Source organism: Astatotilapia calliptera, chromosome 15, assembly GCF_964374335.1.
Source record: "Astatotilapia calliptera chromosome 15, fAstCal68.1, whole genome shotgun sequence".
NCBI classification, from domain to species: Eukaryota; Metazoa; Chordata; class Actinopteri; order Cichliformes; family Cichlidae; genus Astatotilapia; species Astatotilapia calliptera.
The window spans coordinates 17472977-17500482 of NC_137436.1; the positions used below are offsets into that span (position 1 = coordinate 17472977).

The following is a 27506-nucleotide window of genomic DNA, read 5'->3' on the forward strand; positions in this document are numbered from 1 at the left end:
TCCGATTTTATTTTGAAAAAACCCCGTTGAGGTGACCACCATCCAGAGTAGATATGATTTTTTTTTTAAAGTTAATAAACAGTTATTGTCTTCCTTAAAAAAAATAAATGTTAAAATCGTTAAAATGAAAATGGTTAAAATGTCCCTTGATACCTTTTTTATTCTTATTACAATACTATTTAAGCTGGGGGAATTAGGAAGTTCAAAAAAATACCTTAGTGGTGCCATTAAAACTAGGAAACTTGTAAACCTCAGACACAGGAGTGTATAGGAAAGTATGCAGTAAAAACAGCATTTATAACAGGCAAGAGGTGGACTGAACACGAGCCAAACTGATACAGAGCCAGACACGAGGAGTCAGACTACCACACAGAAGTCTGCATGTACGTCAGCCTAGGTTTTTCAACAGACCAGCTTCTTCCAAAACAACAATAATAAAAAGTTTATCCGAAGAAAAATAGTCTGTCTAGTTGAATTAAACCTCAGAAGGAGGAATTAGAGAGCCTCGGGTTGTTTTTGAGGAACAAAGCCAGCCTAAATACATTTTTGTAATCCAAGAAGGTCAACCTGTTTCATACTCTGTGGATATACATTTGCTGGAGGCTAGTATGCTCGGTTAGAAGGATTGGTGAGATGTCCAAGAGAGAGTTTTGTTTTGTTTTGTTGTTTGAAACATTTTTCATGAGTAAAACATTTTTACTGTTAATGTGCAAACAGATTCAAATGTAAGTTAAAACCTTCCTCACTCTGGCTACATCTAACAGCTTGTGGATGGATTTCTATGTAAAGAACTGGGGTTGAATTTGCATCAAAAATCCAAAATGCAGAAGATTTAAGCCTGTCCCAGGGACTGCCCTTGATAAGGACACTATGACAGCCATATATAGTAAGTGAAGACTTTCTGTGTATCTAAAATTGCATACAGCACAAGTAACTTATTTTGCAACCACTAAAAAAATTGCACAAGTAGGTGGTTTTTTTGTTTTTTTTTCTTTAGCAGCACCATATACAGTGGTCCCTCTTTTATCGCGGGAGTTACGTTCTAAAAATCCGCGAAGTAGCCAGCTTTATTTTTTATAAGTAAAACCCCTCACTACACTCTTTTTCTCAGACAGGCATTAACATTTTCACACTTTTCTCTCTTGTTCTCAAAGTTCAAACCTTTGTAGAAGAATAAGTCCAGTATTGTAGAATGAAACCACCCGCAGGTTCCTTTGATGGTGCAAAACGTTTCGTCGACATTGTTGTTTGTTGGGGAGAAAACTTAAAAACATACAGTACAGCACTTCAGAGTCACACTGCTAGCGATCAAATAGTTATGTGAATTTGACAAGCTGAAGGCATTCTGTACTGTACAGGAGACACAGCACGAGATTAATTGACAATGGTCTACAGCCAATAAAACTGCACAAAAAAAACAATCCACGAAACAGCGATACCTGTGAACCGCCTTATAGTTAGGGATGACTGTACCACCTAACAGCAGCCAGCAACTTCCAGCAATCACTCACCAACTGGCTCCTTTGTGATCAGTAGTTGCCAGATGATTGTAGACCGGTCTCTCAGCCTCTGACTGTGGCCTACGGAAGAGTAGCTAGCTGCTATGTTTTGTAGCTAGCATTTTGTAAACAGGTAAGAATACGTTCAAATTAACTTGCACAACATTAGCACATGAGTATAAAGTGTGTGACAAATACAGTTTGACATGGCATCCAGCAACAGTGGCCTGTCTTGTATGTTTCATCTCTATTTTGGCTATTGTTAGGATGTGCAAGCAACGAACAGGATGCTAACTACAATTAATAGCTGCAGGTGTCAATATCAATTGTTTTCTAAATGTTATACAGGAACCTTTTAATGATAAAATAAACAGTTTTATCTTTTATTTCGTCTCTTTTTGGTGTTTTAGAGTATTTGAAAATAAATGGGTTGACCCTAATTGATCTCGACCTCCAGTGGAAGTCAGGGCAGAAATAATAACCATACTAAAATAACACAATTTTGGAGCTTATTAGGCAGAACTGTTAGACTGCCTTAATAAAGTAATTTGTAGCAATTCTTAAATACACATTTATTAAAATAGCATCACAATTCTGTGATCAGGCAGAGATACTGTGATACTGCAAAGTAGTCACACTTCCCAGAGAGACTGCCAGGCCAGGAAATGACATTTGAATTTCAATGAGATTTTTACTTAGACAATAAAAAGAAGGATTATTAATACATTTCTTCTTATGTTCCATTAAATTGTAGACGCTTACATTGCATTTACAACATGCATAGACCTTCACCATAAGTTTTCAAGTTTTTTTAGCTTTGTTTTTACGTGACTCATTTACACAACATTAATACTGATACTACTAATACTACACAACAAAGCAGAAAAAGTGAGGGAAAGCATGCAGATATATGTATCAGTGCTGATGTAAAATACTACAAGCATTCATGGAGCTGGGATATAAATTTTTCGCTGGGCCTCCCTTTTCCTCACCTCATAAAATATACATCCCGTCCACCTCAGACCTCCCTGGGCTTGTGCACTGTAGTACAGTAGATCCGCAAACCGGCCGCAGCAGACAGCACGAAGGCCCCATCACCATATTGTCTGGAGTTACATTCCAGAAACGTGGGGCTTTGTGGTCACTAGCTTCTTTTCTGTTTTTCTTCTATGATAAGCTGACAGAGTAAACCTGACATAATTAGTTGTCTGGGGTTTGTTTGGGTTGTGAATCGCTGCTGTGGTGTAAATCAGCGAGAAGCTGGCAGCCTGTGCGACAGCTCGAAGCCACATTAAAGTGCAGGGGCGCCTTCTCTGCCGCTAACCACATTCACTGTTCAGTCGCTTCCCATTGTTTTTCCTCCAGGACCTGGCGATTCCAGCTGCAGACTTGGACCTTACAATTGCAGCTTGTGTTTTGGTCGTATTTCTTTTCATATTTTGTTACACCATGTAATGTTGGATTTGGGTTTGGAGTGTGACTTTTGATGTCACGATTCAAGTGAGAATGGCGATCTAGGTCATTCATTATGGAAACTCTTGTATTTGTTACATGGGAAATTATAATGTTCATGCTGAATCTCACTGTGTGCTTAGTATACACAGGATATGCATTTGCTATAGTCTCATGCAAACATACAAGTGCAACAAAGATGTTGGATTGTGTTCATAAGGGCGACATTCAGCAAGAGAAACAAATATAGCCACTTTCCTCTTAAAATTAAGAGTCAGAGGTACAGAGGGGAGCCAGGCTGTCTGGGCGGACCCACTTTTAGTCAAAGGGAAACTCTCAGCACGTGCAGAAGCAGTTCACCTTACAGGTCAACAGCCAGAGAGGGGAAAGTTGTTGGAAACATGCTAAATAGAAACAAAGAACAGAAACTGCGGCTGCGAGGACACAAATCCCTCCCAATGGAGGTATTTATACGACACTCCCAAGGCTATAATCGCGGTCTTTTAACTATGTCTCTGGGACTGGAATGGAAGTGTTTATCTGAACCCACGGAGAACTGACAGGAATAGCCAATAGCAGTATAACATGACAAAGCCCTCTGCTGGCCATAGTGCAGCCAGAGTTAGACTTTGCTATTTTGGGTTAGGAACCTCTGTGCTTATTTTAGAGCCTTACCAACTTGGCCTGTCTGTAATCAAAGGATCAAAACTACTTTATTCTGAAAATAGGCATTATAGTACCAGCTACACAAAAATGGCATCAAAGACCTCAGCTGAAAATTTTGCTGACTTGTTGATGTAGTATGATTTTCAGCACAATTGCTTTGGCTTCTAGGAGAACATGCTGACAAGATGTTTTCCATATTTAGTCATAAAACAAAGTCCAAGATTGACTTTTCAGGCTGATATTCTTGAAGTTGCCATTGTTGCATTAATAGTTTAACGTTAATCTTAAGTGCTGACCAGTAAATTTGTATTTTTTAACATCACCACTGTTATGAACATGTTCCATGAATACATTACAAAAAAGTTTTTGGGGTTTTTTTCAGTAAAAGCATATAGGAAAAAACATTTGATCATTCAGTGAGCAATACTCGGTGTCTGTGGTCTTTGCATCCAGCTTCTTTGTGCTAAAGTAAAAAGAAGCTGGATGGCTAATGTGCATGCATCACTGTTTATCATAAAACATAATTTCATCTCAATAGTTTATGCAAATAGCACATCTAGTGTCCTTAATAAGCTAACCACCTGCTGACAGTGCGATCTTAAAAAACAAGAACTCCGTTTGGCTGCTTCTCTTCACTATGCCAATGCAACGTTTCCTTCCAGGCTCAAATGTGAAATTGTAATTCCCATTTTCTTTTTCTCCCTTTTTTTTTTTTTTAATTGCCACCAGAGGCTAAGTCATCAGGCTAGCCAATGGGTTCACAGATTTGTCTTTTAGTGACTGACACAGCGACACTCGCAAACTTGAAGAATCTGAAGCATCTGGCGTGAAGAATCCGTCCTGTTTTAATATTGTGGCACCATCCCATAAATATGTCTTTCAGCTGTCAGCATTTGCGTCAGAGAAAGGCCGGCTTCATTAAGCAGATTCGTTACATGTGATGTTCTGCAAGAATAACCGTGTGCGAGTCTTTGGCTAGACCACATTGTGTTGCGATATTAGCTCCCCCTCTTCACCCAAACAGTCCATAGACATCGACCCCGCCCTGAGAGGCACTAAGCTCAGTGATACGGCTGTCAAACAAAATCTCTGTGCTTCCTTAAGTCCTGGTTGCCAGGGGAAAACATCAGGAATGCCGCCGGGTGACAAAAGACGATTAGAGGCCTGATTTCTCTGTATGCTGACATTTGTGAGTTTTCATGTGTTGTAAAGGAATTCTTGGCACTGAAGTTGGTTTGGAGACCACAAAAGGTGCTAAAGGTTGTCTTTCAGACACAACACAAAAGATGTTCTTGAAACACATGTGAAATGTATTTTTTCTCTCAACCTGACAAACAAGAGAAAGTACTTCTGTTATAGGCTGACGTTAAAAAGTGACATTTATATTTTCTACTACCACAAAAACTAAACCAACTAAGAGCCAACAGTAAATGGAACTTCCAATTTTGATCACTAGTTATTTGCAGATCTTAATAGTGTTATTCTTCCGAACAACTTTTTGGATAAACCTTATTTTCTTAATGACATGAAGTAACAGATGATCTCTTTATGTAACATGGCTGAAACTCATTAATCTTTGCCCCAGAAGGCACTTCTGTTCATTCTGTGTGAGACATAAAATCCTTGTTTATAGGATGATTACTTATATCTTAAAATGACCCTTTTGTTCAGAATAATGAATCTGTTTTACATGCTCCAGCCAGCCAATCTGATTTACTTGTGTTACCACAGTAGCTAAGCATGTTGATCCCTCCGTTAAGCTCCACAGGACTTCTGACGATGAAATTGGGTGATTTGGGATTTCCTGGTAAAGCAACGTAGGATGCAGCCACCTCAGTGGGCTCTGAGTCTGCATAATGAAGCAATTTAAACCGCTTTTGGCCAAGTTGTTGGTCTTGATCTGATCCTTTGATATAACTTGCAAGTGGGAATGCCTGCTTATTTATTTCTTGACCAAGAAAACTGCCCACTGTGAATGCAGGACAAAGGACACAAAGAGCTAATCTACCTGTAAAGAGGATTATTTTTGCAGAGAAACAAAAATCACCTTTATTCCTCTTGCACATCAAGGGTTTCGATTCATCCCCATAAAGTACTTAATTCATGTCATTATGAAGGCGAATATATATTCCAATATGGATTATTCAAGTGGAAAAACTGAACCAGTGTTGTGTCTACACATAACAGACAAGCCAGCAAAGAACTCATTTTAAATAGATGGCTAATGACAAAGTGCCTAAAGATACTGTTACAAGAACACACAATTTATTCCCATTTCTTTATCTGAATTTATGAAAAATAGTAAAATAACAGTAATTTTGGACCAACAAGATGATTCCCAAAGAACTGTTAACCAGAAGCTTGGCATATCTCGGCATAGTGTAGAAATTTGAGAAGAAACTTGACCTATCTGCTGTTCACTGAAACCTCATCAGTAATAGTCTCAGTGGAAGTTTGACTTTCAAGAACAGATTCTTAAGGACTGGAAACAGGGAGAAAAGGCTGAGGTTTGTCAAAGTACAATTACTATACAAAGTGGCAACAGGTTTTATGGTGTGATGAACAAAATTTTTAACGTTTTGGTTAAAAATCATTGTCTCCTATAGAGTTTTGAAGAGGTACAACAGGGAGTGTCTCCATTATAAAACACAGTAGGGGTTGTGTCATGGCTTGGGGCTGCATTTCAGCAAGTAGTGTTTGAGATCTTGTCAAAAATGCTGAAATTATTAATGCAGAAAAGTGTCATCAGAGTTTGAAGCATCATGCAGTGACATCTGGAAAGTGTCAAATTACTGACAGCTTAGTTTTTCAACATTATAGTGATCCTAGACGCTCTGCCAGTGCAGTAAAAGCATGCCTGGTTAGAGAAACGCAGTTGATAGTGGAACGCTATCAATCAGGAGCCCAGACCTCAACATTATTGAATCAGGTGAGATCATCTTGGCAGAGAATAAAAGCAAGTCAGCATCCAAAGCCTTGAATGTCCTTCAAGAAGTGTGGAGAACTACTTTTGAAGATTAAATAAGTTACAAGAAAGCCTGCCTAAGAGAGCTGAGGAGCACATACCCAATATTGCCTTTTAGAATCGTCCAAACTGAGTTTTTGTCTTATATAATGTATTTCCAGTTATGTTCACAAATATTACAATAAATGACTGCACCTGTTTCTCATTCAATCAGGGGTTAATGAATAAGGGGTTGTTCAAGACTTCTGTATAGTTCTGTAAATGTATTATTAAAATCCAAATAAAAAGAAAAATATTTGAGTGTAAACACTAGTCTTCTTTCTAGTGTTTATATAGGTTTTAAATATAAGCTAGTATATGTTCACAAGCTAAAGGTTTGCCCACAAATTTGTGTTTTTGTATTAGGTGTGTGAAACTATTTGGGTTAACCTTCGCCTTGACGTGGGGAGCAGTCTCTGGGATTTCTATTAGCACCCATTTACCACCTGGAACACCCTGCAGCTGTGGCATTCCTCGACCATAAATACTCAGGCGGTTTGTTCCAGACCTAAAGTGCACAAAGCAGGATCACATCTGGCCGTTGCAGCCACAGCCTTTTTATACCGAGTCTCCCTCACTCCCTGATATTGGAATTTAATTGCATCCAGGCCGTCCAGTGGCCCACGAGAAGGGTTTCCTCAGGCATACCCAGAGAGCTGAACTGGCAGCAGTAAGTTCCATTTGACTCAAACTAATGTGAACAGCAGACAGGAATAACACAGTTGCTGTTATGTACACACATGCTGAGGCCCAAATGTGCACAGTGCACACACAGATACACAAGTGCACTCTCACTTGTGCAGTTTTTATAGCAGTACAGTAAAAAGTAAATACTACTCTCTGCATGACTCCAACATTGAAGAAAAAGAAGTCTTTTTCTGGGGGGAAATTTCTCTTTAACAGCTGACAACTCCGATCTTATATTTTATTTAAAATACCGCACTGTGCAGTAAACCTCTTACATGCCCAGCAAAACCATGTTCATGATAGTAATATTTCAAATTCTTGAAAAATATTCCCAAAATTAGTAGGCAGTAGATGCAGTATGTGAGATACCTTATGACGTTTACCTGTTAAACTCCTTATTATTGCAAATAGCTAATCAACCAATCATATGGCAGTAACTCAGTGTATTTGGGCATATAGACATGGTCGTGACAACTTGACCAAATTGAGCATCTGCATGGGGAAGAATGTGGCATGGTTGTTGGTGTCAGATGGGCAAGTTTTCAGAAGCTGGTGATCTGCAAAGATTTTCCCACACAATCATCTGTAGAGTTTACAGAGAACAGCAAGAAAAAGAGAAATCTGAAGAAGAAGAGAAAAGCGTCTCTGAATAACAGAACAGTTCCTCTTATCTTGAAGCAGATGGACTGCAGCAGAAGACCAAACTGGGAACCTCTCTTGTCAGCTAAGAAGAGGAAATTGAGGCTGCAATTAACATGGGCTCACCAAAATTAGGCAAGAGAAGACTAGAAAAACATTGCCTGGTCTGATGAGTCTAGATATCTGCTATGAAATTCAGATGGAAGGGTCTGAATTTGGTGTAAATGGTATGAAATCATAAAGCCATCCTGTATTTATGGCCCATGTGAGTATTGTTGCTGACCATGTCCATCTGTGTAAGGCCACAGTGCCCATCTTCTAGTGCCCAGCTTCTAGGATTAAATGCACATCACAAAATTTAAACCACCTTTCTTGAACAAAACTTTGTTCCTAAACATGGTCACCAGGTCCGAATCCAAAAGAGAACCTCTAGGATGCAGTCAAACAGAAGATTCACATCAGATCAATCTGTCCATTCCCTTGACCTCTCTGACTGTCGTTGCTGTCCATGGTACTGATCAAAAGTTGGAATGATTGAATGGATATTATTAGGGAGATAAAGAGAGGGAGAGTGTTTGTTCAGGTATGACATAGCTAGTAAAAGACAAAAAAATATCTGTACTGGAGCCCATCACAGAGTTGCTACACCTGCGGTTAGGCAGTAAGCACAGAATATCCACTGCTAGCATTGCCATCATATGTTTATAAGCAATTTCTTATTGTAACATTTTCTTGCTAACAATCTTAGTCAACATGCGTGATATAAGAACCTTTTAAAAATGCCTTCAGCACCTTAACGATGAAAGCATGATAAAGTGGGAATGTCAGCTTTTGCTGAGCATGTTGAACACATGTAGACTTTACTAGCATTTCCAGTTTAGCATCTTTAAGAAATTACACTACACTTTATTTTTCAAGGATATGTTTAATCAGCCTGTAGCTATTTACAAGTAACAATGTTTGCGTTCTAGCTTTAAATTTAGAAGTGATTTTTTTTGTGGTTTTGTTAATAATATATTTTTAGACAGCCATGCTAAAAATTGTATAGACACTACACTAAAAGGATACAATACAAGGAATTTTATAGAGTGATGCATTATTGTAAATTAAATGGGATAGTCATACGGAAAGGAGAAAATCCAGTCTCTGTATCATATATAAAATAATAAAAAGAAAGGCAGCATGAAAAACTGGGGAGTTCATTGTATTTGGAACAGCAGAGCATGTCAGTGGAAGTGGAATAAGTTGAAACTGATGTAGCGTGGTGACCCTGCTGAGAGGGCAGTGTTGACCGACGCTCAGGGGTGTCATGTGCAGACAAAAACATGTCAAACAAGGGAATATCTCTTTAACTATTTCCAGAGGTTTAAACAACAAAAAACCAAAAAGAAGTTTTCCCCCTAAGTTCTAAGTTTAACCACTTAGACTTCTAGATTTTTTTTTTTGAAGTAATACAGATTGAATCTAAATTCTTAGTCAGCTGACCTGTACAGAATATTAGACTTCCTTGCTGTTTACACAGTACACCAGAGTGAACAGATATTAATGAGTCACCCTCAAACTGACATCCACAGCTGAATTTACAGCAAAATATGAAATGTACTCTATATACAGTGCTGTGAAAGAGTATTCCCGTTCGGGTTTCTAGTTTCTTCAGATTCCTAGGTAGTGCTTAGTGCTTTGAGTTTCTTGTTTTGTTTCCTTGGCTTCATGAAGAGTTTTTCTAGCAATGAAAGCTGAGGTTTAAGTTTAACTTTCTGTTTCTGAGTCCTGCATTTGGGTCCTTCATCTTGCCTGCCGCACAGCCCCCTAGATATAGCATGAATTAACTGGGATTAACCACATTTTCTGGAAAACCAAGTTCATATTCATTAGCCACACCCAGATATTTTAACTCAAGATAGAAACCTGTTTGAAATCAAACCTGTTTGTTAATGTGAAATAGGCTATAAGATCTCAAAAAGCAGAACATCACGCCACACAGTTCCCTGTTTTAGTTGTAGCTCATTTGTAGCTCACGAAAATACCCACTTCAATCAAAAAAGCCTTCTCAGCTCTGGACAAACCTCTGCCTCTGTCATGGTCCTGAGTCTGTAGTTTATTTCTAAGTTCTGTTTTTTGCCACACTCACCTTATGTTTGTTATCACTCGGGTTCTGTGTCAATAAAGCCCTCTCACTTCACTGCATATCCGCATCTTGGGTCCAGCTACAAGTTTAAATGGATCATTTCCACTCTGATAATCACAAACCAAGATTTCTGTGGTAGATTAAATCTAATTCCCAGGCATCATTAAATCTGGCGAAATGTTTGAATTTAATTTATTTGGACACATTTACAGACATGATGGTTACCGCAGGCTCTCATTAGGCAATGTGCTTAAAATGACTTCAGTTAAAAGCATGCTGACTAGCCAGTAGGTTTAAGCCTACTATATAGTCTTTGGTTGTCATTTTAAAGCAAAGGAAGCCTGCATGCTTTGAGGCGATGGAAAAAATAAGGGCAATTCTCTTCCTTTTTGTGGTTGGCATCTTAAAAGTCTTTAATTCCTAAATTGCCATGTAGATAACACCATAAATACATGGCTGCTAACTGAGCAGAACACTTCAAATGTTCAACGATGTAATTACAGGAGCTGCGGGGATAAGAATAGTAAATATAAAGTGTTTTGGTTCATTGATTGTAACAAATAGAGATATTTGGTATTTTCCAAGCTATTTTTATTCCTCTTACATCAGTTTATTTTGCAAGATGGTTTGTGTATGTTTCGTTTTCTAATATTATAAAAAATGTAGAATAATAAAATGTAACGACAAAGGTCTGACTGTAAAATAGAAGTTAACACTTAGACGGAAAAAAAAGTGCATGCATATGAATGACATGTGTAAGCGTTTTGAGTTTTCAAATAGAAATGTATAAGAAACAGTCCATGTATCATTTTCGAACAGAGGATTAATGTATGGTACATTTTCATTTATGACCAACAAACTACTCAAAGACATTAAAGAGAGTAATTATTTCTTCTGTAGTAAACATGTGACTTCAACTTTTGTGGCCACTTTTGGTACCACAACAGACTTACCTTGGCTCCCTCACGTGCCCGTAAACTCTTAACCCGCTATATAATTACGAGTGGTGACCCACTGCAGTAGATGACAGCTGAGAGAGTTAAGTACCTCCTTAAAATGGTGGTCAGAGATATTTTTTTTTACTTTAAGCTGTCTGACACACACACACACACCAAAGTGTACAGTAGATGAAAGACACTGACCATGATTGTACCGTTCCATCCAGTCTTACTGTAGGCTTGCATTGATGTTACCCTGTCATTTACACTGTCTGCCAACCCGTCTCTAGTGAATTAGGCCACAGTGTCTGTCAGCCGGACTAGAAGCAGCCAGTGTTTTGGATGGTGTTGCAAAGATTACGTCCAGTAATGGACAGTGTTGGTCAAGTTACTTGAAAAAAGTCATCAGTAACTAATTACTGATTACTTCCCCAAAAAAGTAATTCCGTTACTTTCAAAAGTAATTAATTACTTAGTTACTTAGTTACTTTTTATAAACACAATTTACAACCTGAATAGGTGATAAATCGATAGATCTTTCAGCCCAATTCTACTTTTTCTACATACTCCATCATACAAAATGTAATCAAATGGAAAAGTCCCTCTTTAAAACTTGTTTTATTAGTTTTAATCTTTTAACTTTATGCATCAAGCAAAAATTAAATTATATGCAACATTCTCTGACTGGAAGAAATTTGTTTAATATTTAAACCTATTTTCTGCACATTCCAGCACATAAAATAATTTTTTTTGTGTGTGTTTACACTCAGTCTTTCAAATAGATGCAAGTAAAACACAGCAGAAAATAAATAAAGTCAAAGACTAGCGGTCCTGTTGCGCTATTTTCACCTGTAAAGCAGGAGTGGGGTAGGCGGAGGTTTACCCTGGTGCAGGTGTGCTGCAGCGGTCAGTTGAAGAATCCGCGAGTTTCTCTGTGAGTTTCCCATTACGTCATAGCGCACTCGGTGCTTGCTTGGAAGTTTAGGGGTTTTTTTCGCTGTAAAAATAAGTTTTCTTCTCACGTACAACGGACGCTAATGTTTTTGTCACTTTTTATGGAACCAAACTTAAAGTAAGGTCAGTACTTCCAAGCTTTAAACGCTGCACGCTCATACTCTCTCCCGCACTCGATATATTATCCATTGTTGATCTGCACACAGCTGTTGTCATGAACGTCGCACTTGCTTATGTTACACTGTTGCAATGATGGGCCAACTCATCTCCCGTGCAACATATTTATTTTTACAGAAAACTGTAAAAACAGAAAAATAAGACAATCAGTTCTCTTTGGCGCGCAGGCCGTACGCTGCCTCTTCGCCACTGACACTACTTCTTCTAGTGTAGCTGACATTACTTTATACAAGTAACTTATACAGTTTCACATTCACATGCACCACCTTTGTAAACTGGTTAAATCACACAAATACATTTTACTATACACATGAACAACATAGTGAACTCTCATTACAGTTTTATCTTGTTTTTACTACTGTTTTAATCTATTTATGAACCTGTCTTCTTAACTGTATTTAATAAACTAGATCTCTTTCAAATAAATGTTTTTCTTAACATATTTCTATAGCATTCACTCTTCATGAACTAAACATAAAGCAATTCACATTTTCTCTTATTGTGCAGTTTTGTGCAGTTTTGTTGTACAGTTATTTTATTTTCAACTTTAATTTATATATTTATCTTTATCTTATTCTTCCCAGTTAAATTTACCCTTCATTCTAATTTGTGTTGTACAGTTATTTCATTTTTAACCTTAATTTATATTTTATTCCTTCCTAGTTAAATTTACCCTTTTTAATTTTTCATATTTATTTCCTATCTTATTCATAGCCTTTTCCTTTTTTGTTCTCTTTAGGTCACGAGCAGTTGTCCAAGCATTTCACTACATATCGTACTGTGTATGACTGTGTACGTGACAAATAAAATTTGAATTTGAATTTGAAAATATATATCTTGCGGCTTTAACCCAAAAATACACCTGCACCGAGCTCACAGAGTTTCGGTACAGTCTAACACTTGGATCGGCACAGGCTAACAACTGGACCAACTTGGAAATTAGCTCTTTAGCTTAACATTCGCCACACACAAGACATTTATCATTAATCGCCACTGCTGTCTGTCACTTTTATAACATCTGTTTATATTATCAACCACCCTACTTTCCCGTAGGAACGCTGCGTTACTGCGTTACTAAAACCGTGATTTTTTTTGCGAGAATGTCTCATGACAATGACGTAAGTGTGGCACTATGTTAAAGACAGACATGAAAATAGTAGCCCCCCATTTTATTTTATACTCAAGGACACTTTCTTTTAGTGAGGCCACTGCAATGTAAGTTTTACTGTTGTATAAGTTCCGCCAGCAGAGGGCGCTCGGTCCTGCACGCATCGGTAGCTGACGCTACACTAGAAGAAGTAGTGTCAGTGGCGAAGAGGCAGCGTACGGCCTGCGCGCCAAAGAGAACTGATTGTCTTATTTTTCTGTTTTTACAGGTAATCTGATTACCGTTTTTGCAATAGTAATCCCTTATTTTACTCGTTACTTGAAAAAAGTAATCGGATTACAGTAACGCGTTACTGCCCATCTCTGCTAATGGAGCCCATAAAGTCTCACAAATAGTAAAAGTAATGACAATTGGATAACATTTATTTACAGTGGCTGCATTTTTATATTTTATTCATTTCTATGTCCCGTTTCCTTTGCTGCATGGTTAAATAGATAGAAATTAATAGCAGGCCATCTTTTGAGAAACAGTGTAAGTCAAATGATAGCATCCACAGTAATGTGTTATTTTGGGAGCAACTTGTCTTGCATATTGTTGGTTGGGCATATTTGACATCCTACTCAACATCCAAGAGATAGTCTTTATTTTCACTTCAATCACCCCAAAGACACTACAAAAGTAGAGAAAAAATCCCAGTCATTATACAACTCCCTTTGAGCAAGACGTTGGTGACAGTGGGAAGGAAAAACTCACTTTTAACAGGAAGAATCCTCCATCATAACCAGGCTCAGGGAGGAACAGCCAACTGCTGTGGCCAGTTGGGGGTGATAGGAGAAGACAGAATAAAAGACACCTTTGTTGTAATCAGTTGGCCTATAACTTAGTTTAGTCTTTAGTCAATGAGCCTTTTTTTTCTTCTTTTTATTTGGGCGCCAGTCATTTTTGGTTCATTAGCAATCCAAATTTTTTTCTGAAGTCCAAGAAAGAAGAAAGATCCCCAACAGATTTACTTTACCAAGTGGATCATCACAGCCTTGCCATATTGGTCCATTTGACTGACCTTCGTTTAATTTATTTTAATTTAATTTATTTTTTTAAATTTTATTTTATTATTCATTTTTAGTTATTACAGACACGACAGACATGACTGGGGGATAGGAAAGGGAGAAAGAAAGAAAGAAAGAAAGAAAGAAAGAAAGAAAGAAAGAAAGAAAGAAAGAAAGAAAGAAAGAAAGAAAGAAAGAAAGAAAGAAAGGGAGGGAGGGAAAGACGGGAAGAGGGATAGTGAGAGAAGACACTAAAAAGAAATCCACTGGATCTGCTGTTGAAAGAAGAAAAAAACAAACAAAAGGAGAGCAACAGAATAAGCACAACATCACAGCAATAACCTAGACAAGTATAAGGAGCAGTAAATACTAAATATTCAATGTTATTATCCAGCACGCAAGACCGACAGCGCACAATGTGCTTTGAGGAAGCAGCCAAGAAAGATATAGTTTGTGTCTGTGAGCACCCGTGTGTACACCTATGTGCACACCTGTCTGCATGAGCGCACTTTTATTCAAAAGGTTTCTCCATGTAACGATTTTACCGGCACACTTTTGAACCGGAGGTTTTTGGAAAGCTTTTATTTTGGTATTTTCGTTGATCCGTACAATAAATTTGCATGTTAGCCTAAATATTTAGTTTTCTGTAACATTTAGATTTAACATTTAACATTTAGATTTGACTTTTAGATTTAGATTTAAATATAATATTTAGATTTAATATTTAACATTTAAATTTAGATATAATATTTAGATGTAACATTTAACATTTAGATTTAAATATAATATTTAGATTCAACATTTAGATTTAACATTTAACATTTAGATTTAAATATAATATTTAGATGTAACATTAAACATTTAGATTTAACATTTAGATTTAATATTTAACATTTAGATTTAACATTTAAAATTGTGTTTAAAATATGAAAAGTTACAAGTATTTTACTAAATGTTGTAAAAAAATTACTCAAAAAAACATGTTTTTGTAAAGTTTTGAGCTAAATGTAGAAAAATGTTGCCGTTAATTTCAGCATGTTTCACTTTACGAATGGCACCTCATAGCTGTGGAGGTCAGGTAGCACTCTAGACTCTACAGACCTCCACATAGTGATGACGGTCAGAACCAAAAAGGTCAAATTTGGATTCATCACACCATAAGATATGTTATGATTTTCAATCGAGTTCTTATATAATTTGGCACACCTTAGTCTTTTCTCTCCATTTCCCTTCCATAATAATAATAATGACGTCTTTACAGATACCCTCTCAACTGTTACCATCAGAAATGGTCTCAGTTGAGACTCAGTGAGGCTTCAATGAACAGGAGATGGATCAGCTGATAGGTAAAATAACACAAAATGGGGGATGACTCAAACTTTTCGCACAGTAGTGTGTTAAGAGCTCTGGATTATAGTGCAGAGAAGAAGCCATGCTGTCAACCACATAATGAAACACATTAAATCTACTGCAGCTGAAGCACTTTTTTCCCACGGTTTAGTCAATTTTAGGCAGCACAATTACATTGTTTGGGTTGGGAGGAGTTCAGGGTTTGGTTTAGAAAAAACAAACAGTCAAATAAAATGTTAAATGAAAATTAGAAAGACATTTTCTACATAAAGAGTCCTGGCTTTTTCAGTCCATGGACCACTTATAACACCAAAGCAAATTTGCATGCACATTTAACACTCATTTCAGATGTTATATAAAGAGCCGTGATGAACACAATACGCAAAACAAGGGCCAAAAGAAATTCGGAGAATGATGATTACTTAAACAACCTATTGCAAATATTTACGTTTAGGCAGGTGTATTTATACATTAAAGAAATATATTTTATGTAGCTTTAAATCTGAGTAAAATTTGAGTACATCACAAACAGGTTTTTGTTTGCTTCATGGTTTCTTTAATAAACCAAACATTATTCAAGCACTGCATATAAAACAGAACAGCATATTGTCTGTGTGAACACGTCTGTTACAGTACTGTATAAGGAGCCCACTGTTCTCATAAGCCGCCACGTTCTGCGTGGTTCTTGGAGGAATGTCAGTAATTAGCTCAGTAATCACAAGCTTTAGGAAATCTGCAGGAAAATAGGCTTTATTGCTGTGTGAAGGCCTTCTGTCTGCACTGCTTTCTAAAAGGCTGGTTTTATTGTGATGTGAGAGCTCAACATATCAACAGGTTACAGTATGAAGCAGAGGTGCAAGTCGCAACCTCAGTTCTCAAGTCTTTAATTGTCAACCAAGTCCCGAGTTACAGCAATGATTTCAAGCAAGTCAAATCTTTGCTAACCATAAAACGGATATGGCGGCTACACACCCGTTTAAATTAAATTTCAATTTTTTCACTAGCTCAAGGTCTGCCAAAGTCATTAGATTAATGTGGGTTTCTTCCAATCAGAGTTAAAACAAATGGGTTATATTTTCAGTCTCTTACAAGTGGAAAACATTTAAATATAGTTCATAGTGAATTGAATTGTCCAGAAGCATTTAACAGATGTTATTATTTACAATTTAACCAAAAATTATTACACTATATGAGACATGCTTGACATGAAAGAGCCACTGAACAAGAAGGTGTTGAACCTTACTTATTTTCATCATTTGCAAATAGAATAGTCGGCTAACTATGTCAGCAGAGACCTTCAAAGGATTTTCTCGAGAGGATTCAGTTTTTCTTTATCAATGAACAGTTGGCTTTTGCCCACCTCCAGAGGGCTCATGATTCAGTTTCTCATATTTGTGTCGACTGATTTGCAAAACAAGCCTCTTCAATGTAAGGCCCATTGTTTAGGATGTGTAGTCCTCATGGGATCATCATGATGTTCCGCAGAACTTTCTTCTGCTTTTTGAGTACAATATATGTGCCTGTTCCTCTCTCAAAGCACCTCTGCACTTTCATTGTTTGTGTCCATAAAAGAGAGGACCGAAACACGGCAGCTCTCAATGAGCTGCACCAACTCGCAGTGCTGTATTCGTGTAGCACTCAAAAATGACAAAAAGCAGCCATGAACAGTCTGCTTTTTCCACAAAAGGTTGCAGTGTCACATGAGCCCAGGAGGATGCTTTCTCACTCTGGCATGTTGAATGGAAGCCAGACAAATGTGACAATAGTGACTCAGCAAGCAGATGAATTCACACCAACGCAAAATACTCCAAACTCTTTCTCTTGCCTCTCTCTATGCCAGGCTCCTACAGGCAGATGAGATCTGAAGAGGAGACTTCTCTTGTGTGAGTATGTGTGCATCCATTATCAAGGCAACCCATCTCCCCTCTGGTCTGAGTGCTTCTCCAAAGTGTACAGTACAGCTAGCGAAGCTGAACAGAGAAAGGACTCCATTCTTCTCCCCCTCCTGCCTTATGGCAAAATGGCAGCACTACCTGAAGCTCTAGTTTCTGTGGTCCTTTTGTCTCGCGCCACCGATTGAGGGCACAAAATGGGTCTGGAGGGAACCCAACACCGCACCCTCACGTTCCTGTCAAAGCTATAGTCACAAGAATGAAATAAAGGGAGCTGTTTCCATGAAACCATGAAGGTAGAGAACTCAGACATTCATTTATTAATTAACTGTGCTTATAAAAATTCTTGTTTTAGTCCAGTTCCATCCCTTTGCATTGAACCGGAAAAGAGATACCTCACTACCACCTGCCTGTAACCTTTAAATAGGTAGTTTCCGCTTATTCTTGAAACTGTCCCAGGTGGGCTGCCCAGTAAAGAAATGCCACTGACCCAGTAATGTGAGCAGGATGCCTTCCTCTGAGTAGCTCTGCTCTACTGCTCTGGTCTGGAATATTACAGAGGCCAGTTGCAGTGGAGGCTTGTAACTGGAGCTTTTTGGTAAAGGAATGTTGCTGGTAAACACAGCTTTGCTATTAGATACGTGTGGTACCAAATCTGACCTTCACTATCAAAGGGATACACTACCTGTGCATGGTGACATGCCAGTAGCTCAGAGGATTAGTTTTGTGGGTGTGTGTGACTGCATGTGTGTGCTGTGCAAGTATCACAAAACATGAACAAAAATTACACTGATTGTGCTATATTCTATAAATGTTGATCTATTACCTTCTAAATGGTGCAAGATACAAAGTGGCATACATTTAGTATCCATCCAGGTCCATCCATACATTGAGCACGGACACAAAGTACTTACATATTTAAAAAAACAACAACAATCTGCTCAAATAATGACACAACAAGTCACATTATTTTCAAGATAACTACACTTTAAAACTCTCCAACACTATAAGGGGTCGAGTTTAGTGACTTGAATTAGCAGAGCTAGCAGGTTTAGTTTTCAGTGCATGGCTTTGAATCAATTTAATTGGATGTATTCTGTGAAAATGCACAGGTGCACCAAAGATTGAACTTAGCCATGAGACTAACCCATTGTTTTTTTTACCAGACTGTAAACATGTTTATTTCTGCTATAAAATTGGGCAAAATAACACAGATGTCTATGGGGACTGACTCAGTTTAAGAGCATTTATTGGATGCTATTTGAAAGAATGCAATAACAAAAACAGCTATCCAGCCAACATGTCTTAAAAATCCATTAATCATTATTCTTTACAATGTGCGGGAATGCACGTGTATTAATGGCTCCACAAACCCTTCTCTCAGTCTCTGTTTTTTTCCGTTTCCCCCCCTGACACATTTCTGCCTACTTATGAGCCAGTTTTTTTCTCATCAACTTTGGCTACATTTGTCACATAGCCTGGCACTAACCCTTGCAAGTCTATTCCAGTTTGAGTGGAAACCTTGGTCTGTCCTGGACCTGTAGCCCACATTAGTCACTTCTGTAAACTTTGTCACAGTGTCAGCGACAGCAGAGACTGGAGTCTCTCTATTTTTTTCTTGGTCCTTTCCTGGTGTAATTTAGCCAGACGAGCTCCTCGTTATGGGGCCTTGACAGCAGAGTACAACTGATTCAAGATGCACATTTCTGTACTGTGTTTCGGAAAGTGTTATATTACAGTCTGAAAACGGAAAAATACATGACAGTGTTTATGCAAGAAGTGTCTGTGAGTGATCGGGCAGTAATGCTGTCCACTCGCTATAACACTAAATCCTGCTTGAATGGCACAGACAGAACTGTGACGCAAGTGGGTTAGAAAGAGAGGAAGGAACCAGGTAGTTTTTTAGCTGAGAAAGTAATTAACATACAGTTATCCAGACACTTTATTAGGTATACCTTGCTAGTACCACTTTGGCCCCTCTTTTGTCTTCAGATGTGTCTTAATTCTTCACTCTATAGATTCAACAAGGTGCTGGAAACATTGACATATTAACATATTTTGTCAGCTGCACATCCATGATGAGAATCTCCTGTTCCACCACATCCCAAAGGTGTTTCATTGAACTGATGGTGACTTTCGAGGCCCATTTGGTACTAAAGGGCTCAGAATGTGCCAAGACAGTATTATGTACACCGTTACATCAGCACCTTAAAACTTTGATACAAGGCAAGATAGATCCATTCTTTCATGTCCATCCATCCACCTATCGATTAGTCCGTCCATTGTCTTCCACTTATCCTCATCAGGGTCACGGGGGTCGCAGGGCTGGAGCCTATCTTCAGGGCGAGAGGAGGGGATACATCCTGGACAGGTCCCTATTCTGCCGCAGAGCTAAAATATAGAGACAGACAACTACAGGGAGTGCAGAATTATTAGGCAAATGAGTATTTTGTTCACATCATCCTCTTCATGCATGTTGTCTTACTCCAAGCTGTATAGGCTCGAAAGCCTACTACCAATTAAGCATATTAGGTGATGTGCATCTCTGTAATGAGAAGGGGTGTGGTCTAATGACATCAATACCCTATATCAGGTGTGCATAATTATTAGGCAACGTCCTTTCCTTTGGCAAAATGGGTCAAAAGAAGGACTTGACAGGCTCAGAAAAGTCAAAAATAGTGAGATATCTTGCAGAGGGATGCAGCAGCCTCAAAATTGCAAAGCTTCTGAAGCGTGATCATCAAACAATCAAGAGTTTCATTCAAAATAGTCAACAGGGTCGCAAGAAGCGTGTGGAAAAACCAAGGCGCAAAATAACTGCCCATGAACTGAGAAAAGTCAAGCGTGCAGCTGCCAAGATGCCACTTGCCACCAGTTTGGCCATATTTCAGAGATGCAACATCACTGGAGTGCCCAAAAGCACAGGGTGTGCAATACTCAGAGACATGGCCAAGGTAAGAAAGGCTGAAAGACGACCACCACTGAACAAGACACACAAGCTGAAACGTCAAGACTGGGCCAAGAAATATCTCAAGACTGATTTTTCTAAGGTTTTATCAAGGTTCAAGGTTCAAGGTTCTTCATTTGTCACATGCATAGTTATACAAGTATAACACACAGTGAAATGTAGCCTGACACGCTCCTCGACATGTGCAAAAAAATTGGGGGGGGGGGGGGGGTGTAGAGGAAGAACATTATATATATATATATATATATATATATATATATATATATATATATATATATATATATATATATATGTAGTATATACATTGGGTGAATGTGCAGTAGTAGCAGCAAGCAGGTGAATTCTGTACATTAATATGAATAGACATCTGACTATTTTACAGGATAGACAATATAAACATATTTAAAATTAAAGCAATTGAAATGTACATTGTGCCTTGGTTTAGTGTCTGGAAGAGTCCTGTCTCAGTCAATTATAGATGATGTGAGAGGGCGGGTGTGTGTGTTTAGGGCACGGATGGCTTGGGGATAGAAGCTCCTCTTGAGTCTCTCTGTCCTTGCCCAGAAGATGCGGAACCTTCTACCAGATTGCAGAAGTTGGAACAGTTTGTTGCCAGGATGGGACGGGTCCTTCAGTATCTGCGCTGCTCTTGTCCGGCATCTCCTGGTGTAGGTGTCCTGAAGCGGGGGGAGAGCAATCCTGCAGCAGCGTTCTGCTGTACGGATCACTCTCTGGAGAGCTTTTTGGTCCTTCACACAGCTGTTCCCAAACCACGATGTTCTGTGTGAGGATGCTCTCCACAGCGCCTGTATAGAAAATCCTGAGGATCTTTGGAGAGACCCTGAACTTCCTCAGTTGTCTTAGGTGATACAGGCGCTGCCTAGCCTTTTTGGTCTGGACCTGAATGTGGGCAGCCCATGTCAGGTCTGAGGAGATGTGGACACCAAGATACTTGAAGGACTGCACCCTCTCCACTGGAGCTCCATTGATGATAATGGGCTTGTAGTCTCTGTGCTGACTCCTTCTGAAGTCCACCACCAGCTCCTTGGTCTTGCCGACGTTCAGCTGGAGGTGGTTGTCCTGGCACCACGATGCCAGATTCTTCACTTCATCCATGTAGGCCGCCTCATCGTTGTTGGAGATGGCACCCAACACCACTGTGTCGTCAGCAAACTTCACAATGGTGTTGGAGCCATGGGTGGCCACACAGTCTGAAGTGTAGAGGGAGTAGAGCAGTGGCGAGAGGACACATCCCTGAGGTGCTCCTGTGTTGATGGTGATGCTGTTGGAGAAGCACCTGCCCACCCTCACCACCTGAGTTCTGCCAGTGAGGAAGTCCAACACCCATGCACACAGACGGCTGTTAAGTCCCAGATCCCTCAGCTTTGTGAACAGTCTGCAGGGCACTATTGTGTTAAACGCTGAACTGTAATCAACAAACAGCATTCGCACATAGTTACCCTGTTTCTTGTCCACGTGGCTGAGAGTGGTGTGTAGGATGTGGGCGATGGCATCCTCTGTGGATCTGTTGGATCTGTAGGCGAACTGCAGCGGATCTGTGGTGTCTGGGATGGAGGAGGAGATGATGTTCTTCAGCAGCCTCTCAAACACCTTCATTACTACCGAGGTCAGTGCAACTGGCCGGTAATCGTTCAGGGATGAGGGTTTGCAGTTCTTGGGCACAGGGATGATGGTGGATCTTTTGAAGCATGTGGGGACCACAGACTTCGCCAGGGACTCGTTGAAGATGTAAGTGAACACACCTGCTAGCTGGTCAGCACAGCAGTGCAGCAGACGGCCGGTGATGCCGTCTGGCCCCGCCGCTTTCCTTGTGTTCACTCTCCTCAGTGCCGCTCGGACGTCATGCTCCGCGATGCTGGTCACCGGTCTCTCGCTGATGACGTCACTGTCCTCGGTAGTCAGGCGGTAGATAGCATTAGCTGCCTGGCTAACCTCGAAACGGGCGTAGAACTGATTCAGCTCGTTGGTGAATGCAGAGTCAGCGTTGATTAGCGCAGTGTCCCTGGCTTTGTAGTCCGTAATGGTGCGTAGTCTGTGCCACATACTCCGTGTGTCGCCCTGGTGGAAGTGGGACTCCACACGTTCCCGGTACCGGCGTTTGGCATCTCTTACCGCACGCCGTATGAGGCCGCTTTGTAGGCGCTCATATCGCCAGTGGCGAGACCCGCGTTGTAGGAGGCAGTCCTGGCGTTTACTGCAGTGCGGATCGATCTGTCCATCCACGGTTTCTGGTTTGGGAATGTGGTGACTCTCGCAGTGGGGATAATCTCCTCCGCTAGCATATTGACGAAGCATACTGCTACTTCCGTAAACTCGTTGATGTCGACTGCGCATGCTCTGAACATGTCCCAGTCGACGTCGTTGAGTGCGTCCTGTAGCGTAGCTTCTGATTGGGCAGTCCACCGTTTTACCTCCCTCGTGGTCACGTCCTCCCTCCGTATGCTTTGTTTATACTGGGGGATGAGGAAGATGGCGTTGTGGTCAGACTTCCCAAAAGCCGGGTGTGAGACAGCTTTGTAGCCCTGCTTGTATGGCGTGTAGCAGTGATCCAAAATTCGATCCCCTCTCGTTGGACACGAGACATGCTGGTAAAAGTTTGGCATGACTTGTCTGAGGTTCGCTTTGTTAAAGTCTCCTGCTACAATGAGGGCTGCGCCCGGGTCCTTGTTTTGAAGCGAGCTCAGCACATCATGTAATTCGGACAAAGCCATACCTGTGTCCGCTTGGGGTGGGATGTAGACCGCCGTGGCGATGACCGAGGTGAACTCACGGGGCAGATAGAAAGGGCGGCACTTAATGCTCAGGAACTCCAGATGTGGCGAGCAGCCGCTGGAGAGAGTAGAAATGCTCCTGGCATCACACCACTTTCTGTTTACCATGAAACACACTCCCCCACCTTTGGTTTTGTTCGACTCTGCCGTTCTGTCAGCGCGGAGCACAAAGAATGAATCCGACGGAGTTACGGCCTGGTCCGGCACGGTGGGGGTCAGCCATGTCTCCGTGAAGCACAGAATGTTGCAGTCCCTCATGTCACGTTGGAAGGTGACCCTTGCTCTTAGGTCGTCGAGCTTGTTCTCCATGGATTGTACATTGGCCAGTAGGATACTGGGCAGTGGTGCGCGATGCGCCTGCTGTCTCAGTCTGTTCCTAATACCAGCGCTTTTCCCCCGGCACTTCTTTGTTCTGCGCCTCGGATGAGCGGCCCGTCCTTTGTTGTTCTCCGCGCCGCCTAGAATCTCTGATGGCCAGGAAGGGTCAGGTTTAAAAGTGTCCAAGATTAGATGTGCAACCTTGGCACCGATGTTTACAAGTGATCCGCTGTCGTAAACTATAAGACTAGAGGATTTTGGGATGAAAACCAGAGCAAAAAATAGGTCAAAACAAGAAAAGTAGATAGTCGGAGCGGAGTGGTCAGGAAGGCGTCTGGACGTGGCCGCGCCATCCTGCTATCTGATCCTGATATCTGATATGGACTCATGAAATGAGAGTGAGTCTTGATGGGCCAGATGGATGGGCCGGTGGCTGGATTGGTAAAGGGCAGAGAGCTCCAGTCCGACTCAGACGCCAGCAAGGTGGAGGTGGAGTACTGGTTTGGGCTGGTATCATCAAAGATGAGCTTGTGGGGCCTTTTCGGGTTGAGGATGGAGTCAAGCTCAACTCCCAGTCCTACTGCCAGTTTCTGGAAGACACCTTCTTCAAGCAGTGGTACAGGAAGAAGTCTGCATCCTTCAAGAAAAACATGATTTTCATGCAGGACAATGCTCCATCACACGCGTCCAAGTACTCCACAGCATGGCTGGCAAGAAAGGGTATAAAAGAAGAAAAACTAATGACATGGCCTCCTTGTTCACCTGATCTGAACCCCATTGAGAACCTGTGGTCCATCATCAAATGTGAGATTTACAAGGAGGGAAAACAGTACACCTCTCTGAACAGTGTCTGGGAGGCTGTGGTTGCTGCTGCACGCAATGTTGATGGTGAACAGATCAAAACACTGACAGAATCCATGGATGGCAGGCTTTTGAGTGTCCTTGCAAAGAAAGGTGGCTATATTGGTCGCTGATTTGTTTTTGTTTTGTTTTTGAATGTCAGAAATGTATATTTGTGAATGTGGAGATGTTATATTGGTTTCACTGGTAAAAATAAATAATTGAAATGGGTATATATTTGTTTTTTGTTAAGTTGCCTAATAATTATGCACAGTAATAGTCACCTGCACACACAGATATCCCCCTAAAATAGCTAAAACTAAAAACAAACTAAAAACTACTTCCAAAAACATTCATCTTTGATATTAATGAGTTTTTTGGGATCATTGAGAACATGGTTGTTGTTCAATAATAAAATTATTCCTCAAAAATACAACTTGCCTAATAATTCTGCACTCCCTGTATTCACACTCACAGTCATACCTATTGGCAATCACCAATTAACTTAACACCACTAACTGCATGTCTTTGATTTCATGCAAATTTGGCCCAGAGAACTGCTACTTACTGGTTATCTTCTGTCTTTCAGGCTGTTTTCTCTGAACCCTAGAGTTGGTAGTGTGGGGAAAATCCCAGCAGATCAGCACTTTCTGAAATATTTTGACCAGCCCATCTGGCTCCAGCCTGTTGACCTGCCGAGCCTGAAAAACACTGGTTGAAACCCTGTTTGATCTCAAGAACTGAAGAGGAGATAATTATAATGGATCATTAGCAACACAGATCAAGAAAGGCAGGGTACACCCTTAACATGTTGCCATTCTGTCTCAAGGTATTGGCGACTGTCAAGCCTTTGAGTCGCCGAGCAGCTGAATAGGGGAATAATGTTGACGCGCCCGCTGTTTAAAACGTAAGTCAAAGTTCCAGGTTAAAACTCCTTTATTTGTTATCAAATCCTTAAAATCCGTAGAAAAACAGTGATCAAAAACATTCCAAGCTTGAGCGGTCAGCAAAAGTCAACTTCCCCCATCACCCACTCATTCACAAAATTTCCCTCGGGCCGTGAACAGGTGATATAGCAATCACTATTACTGACACCACGTGACCCAAAGCTACGCCTATCCACAACACAAGGGTTAAGGGTAAAATGGAAAATTACAAGTTAATCCTGTTGACAGCCTGACATAACAAACACGAAAAGCTTTAAAAAATGGCATGAAAGACTGCAGCTGGGTTAGTCCTGACTTCATTCTTGACCCACACAACACACAAAGTTGTCATAGTGCTAGCTACCAATTCACACTACCACAACATACCATGCCTCAGTTAAAACCAGTCTTAACTTCTTCAGACATCGGCCTGCTTGCAGTAACAGTGTCTCAGTCACAGCTGTTTACAACCTCGTCTCTCACGCAGTGCTGACCTGTGGAGAGGTTCAGGGCACATGTGGAAATCTGTCTGCCACAGCTATCTTTAATATTTCACACCTCTGTGTGGAGAATAGGGGGAGTCGATTTGTGGCCAACAACAGAGAATACTCTAATTCCTGCAGGCGGTCATACGTTGGTTTGAGGTTTCAAACTGAAGACATTGTGGCTTTTTTCAGGCCATGGTGCAATGGTCTGTGTTTGTGCAAGAAATGTTCATATTGAGAAAATAATAAAAGCTTGTGTTATAGTTTCCAGTGTGGGTGTATATTGTCGTTCATTAATATTACGGCATATTCTTCCATTATTGAATTCAAATGATGTGTCTTACTGTAAGTGCTCTGCCGGACTTAAGCAGCTCCTCATCAGGGACTTTTTTCTTTTCAATTCCAGTAGAGCTGTTTTGTACCACTGAGAGAAAAACATTCCTAAAGCATAATGCCTCTACCACCAGATTTGATGGTACCGATATTTTTTACGGGTTCATTGTCACCATTTTTTGTGCCAAATAGCTCAATTTGGTCTCACCCAACCGCATGATATTCTCACAAGTCTTGTTTAGCTGTCCTGCATGATTTCAAAACATAACGATGTAATGTGCCACCCTTAGTTTTCTTGAATGTTGTCCCACCTGCTTTGAGATCATTAACAAGATCTTCTTGTGTAGTTCTGGGGTTATCCCTCATGGGATAACCATCGATGCTGCCTGTATGCTTAGTCGAGGTCAAAGAGTGGTAGACAGCAGTGGGGTGCGGTGACTTTTACAGAAAGTGAAAGTCTACACTTTCATTAAAAAAAAAATTATATTAAAAATATGTCAACCATGTGTGCACTGCTCTTCCATGTGCTGTTGTTGGTCTGTCAGCCAGCTGTGGAGAAGAGTGAAGTTAAAACATACAAAGAACTGAAGTGAAACTGACTGTTAAAACAATGAAGTCTCCACTTCAGCCAGAGTTTGTACCTTTCATGCTGTAGTTTTGATCTCTGATCATTTTTTCACACTTCTCCTGTTCTGCTGTCACTTCCTTCCCTGTTCTGGCCCAGGACATAGGTCATCTGTGTCCATGGGCATGCAGTTGGGATTTTGGAGTACTGCATGTCAGCATGTCTGCATTGCTCTGTATGTTGTCCAAACACAAACCACAGCTGGACACATTTGTAGGACCATAAATTGTACTTAACATAGGAAGCATATCTATTATAATGCTAAATCAGAGGGTTGGTGTACTTGCTAATGCTAGCTCCATTTCCAAACAACACAGAGGGTAATTGAGCCGAGAGCAGTGAAAGCAGTGAAAGCTCACCTCCCTAAATGTGGTTCTGCTATAGGTTTCTTCCTGTTAAAAGGGAATTTGTCGCTAAATACTTGCTTTATAGGGTGTCAGCTGATTATTGGGGTTTTATTTGTATTACTGTACAGTCTTTATTTTGCAGTGTAAAGCCACTTGAGGCTTTGACTGTTGTCAGGATTTGGTATAATTAACCATGGACGCTGGCTGTCAGTAACTATGTTGTTTCCAACTAAGCTTTTACTGGATGGTATGTATTATAAACAAATACTTATTCCCTCACTACAATGCACACGATTCAATGTGAAATTTAATAAAATGTTTCACTGAAACTG

The 27506-nt window shown here is 40.3% G+C and overlaps 1 long non-coding RNA gene across 1 annotated transcript; it reads right to left on the reverse strand.

Moving 5' to 3' along the window:
- Window positions 1-18772: 18772 nt before the first annotated feature.
- LOC145420651 (uncharacterized) lies at window positions 18773-26904 on the reverse strand. The gene is made up of 2 exons (XR_013901968.1): window positions 25027-26904; window positions 18773-19952 (listed from the first exon to the last, which is right to left on the reverse strand). It is a non-coding gene; the product is annotated as an uncharacterized LOC145420651 (long non-coding RNA).
- Between the last annotated feature and the right edge of the window lie 602 nt (window positions 26905-27506).